This window comes from Etheostoma spectabile, unplaced genomic scaffold (assembly GCF_008692095.1).
Source record: "Etheostoma spectabile isolate EspeVRDwgs_2016 unplaced genomic scaffold, UIUC_Espe_1.0 scaffold00001190, whole genome shotgun sequence".
NCBI lineage: Eukaryota > Metazoa > Chordata > Actinopteri > Perciformes > Percidae > Etheostoma > Etheostoma spectabile.
This window is the reverse complement of record NW_022602700.1, coordinates 7391-15649: the sequence shown is the minus strand read 5'-3', so window position 1 is coordinate 15649 and position 8259 is coordinate 7391. Positions and strand designations below refer to the sequence as shown.

At 39.6% G+C, this 8259-nt stretch overlaps 1 long non-coding RNA gene across 1 annotated transcript; it reads left to right on the top strand.

Moving 5' to 3' along the window:
- Window positions 1–495: 495 nt before the first annotated feature.
- LOC116674849 (uncharacterized) lies at window positions 496–6875 on the top strand. The gene is made up of 4 exons (XR_004328220.1): window positions 496–506; window positions 1400–1406; window positions 6543–6617; window positions 6864–6875. It is a non-coding gene; the product is annotated as an uncharacterized LOC116674849 (long non-coding RNA).
- The last annotated feature ends 1384 nt before the right edge of the window (window positions 6876–8259 follow it).

Here is an 8259-nt window from a genome sequence, read left to right as displayed (position 1 = left end):
CATTTTGTGTTGTCTACATTAAGTATGAATTAACAACACTCATTAAATGAGCTCCTCCATTGTTTAGCTGAGTTTCTTACTTTCACTTTCACATGTGACCAGTCAGTAGAGCTGGGCTGAAGCATTAGATTGGCTAAAGTAAATTTGAATGTATGGCTAGTAGTTTAGCATGCTAAATGCTAAACTAAGAAAGCTAAACAGTAAACATTAAACCTGCTAAACTCAGCATGTTAGCCTAGTCATTGTGAGCATGTTAGCATGCTGATGTTAGCATTTAGGTTTATTGTTTCCTTAACAGGAAAAGTGGTGATTAATAAACACTGGTATAAATGCACAAGAGTTAGCCAAGAGGCTGTTTTTCATCTTTAGTCCCTGTACAGAGGTTACATTACTGTACCTGTCATAGTACAGCCTCATAGAGCTGCTGTAGACTCTGGTTTATCTGGAACATAATGATTTAATCAAAAATATACAACCTTATTATATCTGCAGAGTAAAGAGTGGAAGTACATCTCACTCTGTTCTATTTTAAGTAAATAGAACATATGTAAATACAATTTAAGATTTGAGTGATGCACCCACCTGTAGGATACATTGACAGTATAAGAAGACATTATTTATCCTTCCAGACTACCCTATTCTCAGTTGCCCCCCCCCCCCCACACTATTTGCTGTCCCTGCTCACAGTATATGAATGCATGGAGACAGCACAACAGAGCTCACATAGCAAAGAGAGCATAAATACTGTATTGCTGCTGTGTTTAAAATATACATGTTAATACCTCATAGTAACATATTATCAGTTAACATTATTTAACTTCATGTTGAAAAAATTTGCAGCTTCATTTCCCCTACAGGGCAGAGTTACAGTACAGTAAAGCACATCGTCCCAGTAGGTCTGATGGTTTAGGTGCTACAGGAACAGGAGGCAGCTCCTGTATTTGGACAGGTAATTGTGGCATCCCGTTGGACAGCCGGTGGCTGACATGTTTGCCTCCCCAGAGAATTCTCAGTGTCCTGTAAGGTGTTCCTGGGGAGGGAACTGAAGGGGACAACAGGCCTCCCTCTCACAGCCTGGGCAGACACTGAAGGCCGTTTTATGGCTGTGCGGAGGAGCCACGCAGCGCTTTCTCCGTAGCCTACGTAAGTGGTCTGATGGTTACACGCTTGTGCGCTGGTGTGTACGTTACGCCGCCGTGTGTGTGTGTGTGTGGGGGGGGGGGGTCTGGGTGATAAAGCGAGGGAGAAGTGAGAGTGACGACGATTATCTTCAGAGTAGTGACTCTAGATCATAGTGAGAGAAACAAAGAGTCTTCCCTGTGCTGACCAAGGTGAGACATCTACAGCAGGACTAGTTAACCCTCTCCATGATTTCATGTTTAAGGAGAAAGAGAACCAGGAAATGAGTCAGGGGGGGAAATGGAACGCTACCAAGCCACAGCCGAGCGACGTGCGTTGCCACGACGTGTAGTTATATTTTTTGAGAGGTGCACGTCAAGCTATGACATAGGGTCCAGTGTAGACGCAAAGGGGTCTGCGGGGGTACGCCGTTGATTCCTCCACAGCTTTATCATTCACTGTTGCTGCTTGGCCACTTTGTGCCAGGTATATCAATGTTGGACACTTTAAGGGAGAGACACACCTGTTCTTGGGAGAGTCTGCCTACACAGTAAATCAGCAAAGTAAATGTACATCCACAGTACTTTACTTTTTAGCTGACTTTATATTAGCTTACAAACTAGTGAATCAGTGAGCACATGTAATGGACCTTTGGATCCATTACATGGACATGAACCCTGATTAATTTCAAAACTGTGGAAATAAAGAACACTTTAAAAGTAATACTATATGTTGTGTTGTAGCTGCATACTAATTGTCTACAGCAATTAAACATGACTAATTAACAAATCAAAACTATAACACTGAGAATCAGCATGTGTTGAATATGGAGATGTTAAAAAGGAGACAAAATCTTCAAGTTCCAATAAGGTGTAAAGTGAAACTAAATTTATAGACAGTGAACGGAGAGAAATAAAACATATAAATTTAAAGGATGAAACATGGGTTAGCCATACAAACTACAGGCTGTTGATTCATATTGAATGTAAAGCATCCCAGTTTCACAAATCATTGTTCTTTTTTAATTTTACTTAAGTAAAAGTACTTCTTCAACCACGCTTAAAATAATATATATGATTAAACTTTGCATTGAAGAGCGAGACTTAATGTTAAAGTTGTGATTTTGCAGTGATAGTTGTGATTTCTGACCCTGCAGCCTGTAAAACAGGCCTGAGAGTCAGAGGTGAATATTGTGTGGTCTTTCTGCTGCTGCAACTGCCACTTAATTAATGGCCCATCAGGGGGAGGGGCCGCCCCCCCCTGCTCTCAGCCACTCAGACGAACAGGTGGGGGAAGGGCAGCTTTCTGTGAGAGCAGGTCACCTGCAGGTCTCACAGAAAGCTGCCTTCCCCCACCTGCACGCGGAGCTGAAGCTCAGAGCTGAGGCATGAGGCGAGAGGAGTGTGAGACAGGTTTCAAGGCTGCAGCAGCACACTCTTGGAAGGAGACGCTACAGCTAGCGGCCTGCTAGCTTTTGAAAGACTGGAGCGACTCAGCTAAGGAAAAGACGACTTTTAAACTTTCTGTGCAGGTAAGATCTTATCAATTCTAATTTTGAGCCTCTACATGTCACTTAATGTGGTTTGAGCTAAATTATTTTGGCAAGTTTAGACTTTTTATTGCAGAACGGAGTTGCCAGTTCTAGTAAATTCTAACTACTAACTTAATTGTCATGCACTATATCTTTGTATAACTATGTGAACATATATTTGTTTAGAGATTTATCAGCTTTTAACAACATTGCAGTGACACCATTTAAAGTCAGTTTATATATATTTTCTGAAAATAAAGTGGACACATGTATAACTTCATTTAAAACTGTTTCAAACATTTTTATATCTAATCTGATTTGTTTTTCAAAGACTTAGTTTGTAGAACTACTCGAAGGGGTTTATTGAAGAGAAGTGTTTTATGTGCTATAACAGGCTATAGTCTTTAACATGTTAATTAGGTTTATGGGCTATCACTGACATTTGTGGGGAAAAAAAGAGTGTAATACTGTAGTTAATAATGTAGTTATAAGACACTACAGCAGAGACACTGCAGATAATGCTTAACAGTTTTTATTTTGAATCTAAAGGAGCTGTGCTCTCATGGCTTGTTTATAAAGTTTCAATCTTCTTTTTGGTTTTAGGTCCAGAAATTGATGGGAGTGAGAAAAACACAGGTATGTGTCTTTTATAAAAGATTTACTCCAAACCACTCAATATGCAACTCCACTGTACAGCCTACTACTGACTTACAGTGTAGGCTACTTCTACATCAGAGGAAGACATTGTACTACAGTATTTACCTGACAGAGAGCTGTAGATTCAGAATGCAATCACAAAATATCACAATGACAATGTTGAGTAATCAGACATAAGCATCATGAGGTCATGGCAGTATGCTACCCTCCTGGTCCGTTATGATAGCTAATTAGCACATATCTGCGTTCATCAACCACCAAAACCAGACCATTTCTGTGTGTGTGCAGAGAGAGAGTGACAGAGGTATTTTGGTGACTTAATTAACTCGACCCAGGGTGAGTCTGATGAAAACGGATGTATCTGCCTAGTTCAACTCTGATATTTCTCATATTGCGCAGCGCTCTGAAGGAATAATCTCAGAGATTAGGCTACGTTATGTTCTGACAGCTCACAGCAATTTAATACAATAACAGGAAAAGAATCCCCCCACAGTTCTAAACCGTTTTGCATGTGACGTCTGCTGAAGTGCCGGATACCTTTCCCCCAAATATGGACACACACGTATACAGACATGTCTTGCTTTATAAGATAAATAGCCTGACCATAAGAGGCACCACGCTCTGTATGCACTTGTTGTCTGGTTGTGCGTTATAAGTGTGGGATTTAGGAATGTCCTGAAATTCAGGAATTGTTTGTTTATTGAAAGCCAAAGACAGTCCAAAGTAGTGCTACTTTGCACATTTTTGTGGGTCTGAGTTGTATGCCACATTTTAGCTGCCAAAGCTCGGCTGCTCTCTGTCTCTGGTCCTCAGGGTGAGAGGGGGAGGGGCCAGCTTCTAGAGCAGCAAAAGCCAATGTGTGCTTTTTTTACATATTTAACGATATGCACAAAGATGCACTGAGAATTGTTTTGTTATCTAATTGTAGCACATATTGTAAAATATGTAAAGTGCCCATATTATGAAAAAATAACTTTTTCTGGGATTTGGGTTGTTATTTTGTGTCTTTGGTGTTTCTACACACATACAAACTTGGAGAGAATAACTATCCATGGTGTTCTGAGTGAGATACGGTTTCTGAATGTCCTCTGTCTTCAGTCTCCGGGGGAGCTGATCAACATCTGCACTGCTCTCTACATCACTAGCCGAGACCAGGTGGCTAACTGTAACACATGCTAGCACTAGCATGCTAGCTCGTTCTCAATGGCAAAACACTGCTACAACATCCACTAGTTGACCCTAATCTCCAAAAGAACTACTTTCTGTCCCTGTTCTGCAGGGACAGGAAGTAATTCCCAACAAAGATAGTATAGAAGTCAGATGTGTCACTCTAGAGCTAAAACAGAGACCTGAACACAAAGGGTGAAAACAGAATCTGCAGCAATGTGCAGTACAACAAAAATATGGTGTTTTTTGAAAATGAAACCATGGAAGCCTATTCTGGTACAACCTCAAAATACAATTATGAACCTGAAAATGAGCAGAATATGGCGCTTTAAGATTCCTAGCCCTGTTATTAGTTAAGCTAGTATTACTATTTTCTGGAAAAAACCCTCAGCATAGCCACTATCACCACTAATATCCAACATCATGAATGACTGTAATATCCACATAACCAACACTGGATCACAAAACTGCCAAGTGAAAGGATGCATTACTTAGACTGTGCTGGATGAATTAGTACTGAGTAAAAATAGCAGGCTTGTTATCTGTTCATGCAGATCTGAAAACCCATTGTTTAAGTGTTGATGGTGTTCTGACTGTGGGTAAAGGAAGTTAGTTGCACACACATGTATTGGCATGTTTTCTTACGTCTGACTGTGACAAACAATTTTAAAACACAAACTTTTAACATTTGACATACATCCAAAAACAGTATGCTAGACGTCTGCTATTTCCAAACAAATAGTTCTTACTTTTTTGTTAAATATCAAACTGATGTCAGTGGAACAGTCAATCTTTAAGAAAACTATAGTTGCATGGGTCTGTAAAGTTGGACTTGAAAGTGAATGGGATGTCTTTCTCATGATTATGCTTTTTACTTACAGTTGGACTGTGTCTTTGAGGACTCAGGAAGTGATTCCTCTGGGTCTGAATTATGCAGCAAGATGAACCCAGATTACATAAGAAGGCTTCTATATACAATGGAACAAGGGGCCTCCACCTTCACGGGAAAGAACCTTGACTCAATTGATCCTCCTGTCTCTGGTATGTATGCACTGTGACATATCTTGTTTCGTCTTGCAAAAAACATTTTAATACTTTAGATTGCTATCAGTCAAGCAACTGTAGTATTTTTCAAGGAAAAGGCCCTCTTGACAATCTGGTCTATAAATACTATAACAGTCTCATATTGTCATCTTTCACTAAGAGACAGATTAATCGATAATGAAAACAATTGGTGGTTGCTGCCCTAGTCCACACACAGTATCCCAGGGCTCCAGACTGCTACCAAAAGTTTCAGTGTGCAACTAAATTTTAAATCCAGTCGCACATATGCAACCAGTAAATATTCCCCTTTTCTTTTTAGATGTTAAACATAGAGGGAGGCCAATGAGTGTGAGAAGGATTGGGAATGGCCACTGTAAGTGGCTAATGTGCTGAGAGGGAAGGTCCTAGAGATAATCAAGCGTGCAAATGTCAGTAGAAAGGAGACCGATACAGATACTTGCTACATGCGTCTAAACAATGAGAAGCAAACTATTCACTTGTTCTTCTGACCTGCGGCCAGTGTGCTAGAGCCAGAGCTACAGTGTCACAGTTGGATTTAGATTCAGAGTCAGAGGGTTGTGTGGCAAAAAAGGCCCAAAAGCACCAAATTCTAAAGCCAGCTCCACCTTCAAATGTTCTTCTAATGTTTACATACATTTGTTAAGTAGTTGACTCAATTTTATCAATATCCATATTTACATGCATGAGGTGGTCAGAATGTTAGGAACACCTATAAATGTAACGCAGTTCAGTACTTTATCTCTAAATATTACCTCAGTGCTAATACACAGGATTGAATTAAGACCTCTGACAGGGTCAACAACTGAATATAATAGGCATGCTCGTTATATGCTTATACGTGTGTATAAACACTGTGACTTGAACAGTGACACCAGTGCATACTCACTGGTGTAAACTCTCATGTCTCAATAACTTTGCAGATAAAGTTTAATGCATTCACTAGGTTGTCCTTTCATCTACTGCATAGGATGAGGTGTCACGTTTTGTTTGCTCTTGTTTTCAGATGGAGGTTCTGACCTCTTGTCCCCCAAAAGGAGACTGGATCCCCTCAGTGAAGATGGGAGTTCAGATGTAGATGGTGAGTTAAATTATGTTTATTATGAAATTCACCAGAACTCCTGCCTTTTGACAATTATGATAGTTTCATATGATAGTAATATAATATTGTAATATCCTAGTACACACTGCTGCTTACAGTTTTGACCTCTTGAAATATAAGTGCTAGTAGCCAGCTGTCAGAATGTAGTTTACAAATGGAACCGGATTATTCATTATACCTGAGGTTTCACTAATGGTTGCTAATGTTTGTCTTCTACAGTTCTAGATCTGAGTCCAGGAACAAGATTGGTGAAGAGGCCCTCACAGAAGAAGAAAAGACGTAACAAGACCAAGAACGTGGAAGCAATGGGTAAGTTCTTAAAAACTGGGCTAAAAAGGTTTATACTTCTAAAGCTACCATTGAACGCTCTCTGTGACTGTCTGCGAGCCACGCAATGGGTTGGGGACATTAATTCCCTTTATGTCACTTGATATTTTGAAAGCAGGAATTGTGCTGTGTGCCCTCCGGGGCAAACTGCATACAGGCACAAAACAGTGTTCTAGACATATGTTCTAGAGTTATTTTATTGCTTTTTAAAACAGAAATCAGAAAATATATGAAATATTTTAACAGGCGCCACAATTATTGTAGCAGTAATGGGTTTGTCAGGCTACTCAGATTGGTTGTAAGAGGCTAGTGTGACTTGTGTAGTGACACCAGTCCATATCCACTAGTGTAAACTCTCATGTATCAATATTAATCATATTTGCAGATACAGTTGCTTTCACTAGGTTGTCCTTTCATACACTGCATAGGATGAGGAGTCATGTTTTTGCTTGCTGTTGTTTTTCAGATGGAGGTTCTGACCTCTTGTCCCCCAAAAAGAGACTAGAGCCCCTCAGTGGAGATGGGAGTTCAGATGGAGATGGTGAGTTAAATGATATTTATTATTAAATTCACAAAAAAACTGCTTTTTACAAAGGACCCTGCCAGCGTTTTCTCAAACTTAGTAGAGTAGTACTTAAATCTCAAGTGCATGAATTATATAATTTGTCACCATTTCATCCTTTTGTTTCTTTATAGTTTGTTACACAAGATAAATATTACAGTAAATATTTAGTGTCCTTCCTTATGGCAGTTAAATTGTCAGCATTAAATAATTACACATGAATTCTGAATATTCATTTTAACTGAGATTTCACTAAGTAACGGGTGCTAATGATTGTCTGCTACAGTTCTAGATCTGAGTCCAGGAACAAGGTTGGTGAAGAGGCCCTCACAGAAGAAGAAAAGACGTAAAAAGACGGTGGAAGAAATGGGTAAGTTCTTTAAAATGCATTCACTAGGTTGTCCTTTCATACACTGCATAGGATAAGGTGTCACGTTTTGTTTGCTGTTGTTTTTCAGATGGACGTTCTGACCTCTTGTCCCCCAAAAGGAGACTTGAGCCCCTCAGTGAAGATGGGAGTTCAGATAGATGGTGAGTTAAATAACATTTATTATGAAATTCACCAGAACTCCTGCCTTTGGCAATTATGATAGTATCATATGATAGTAATATAATGTTGAAATATCCTAGCACACACTGCTGCTTACAGTTTTGACCTTTTGAAATATAAGTGCTAGTAGCCAGCTATCAGATTGTAGTAGTTGTTTTACTGTCAGCATTTATTTACAAATG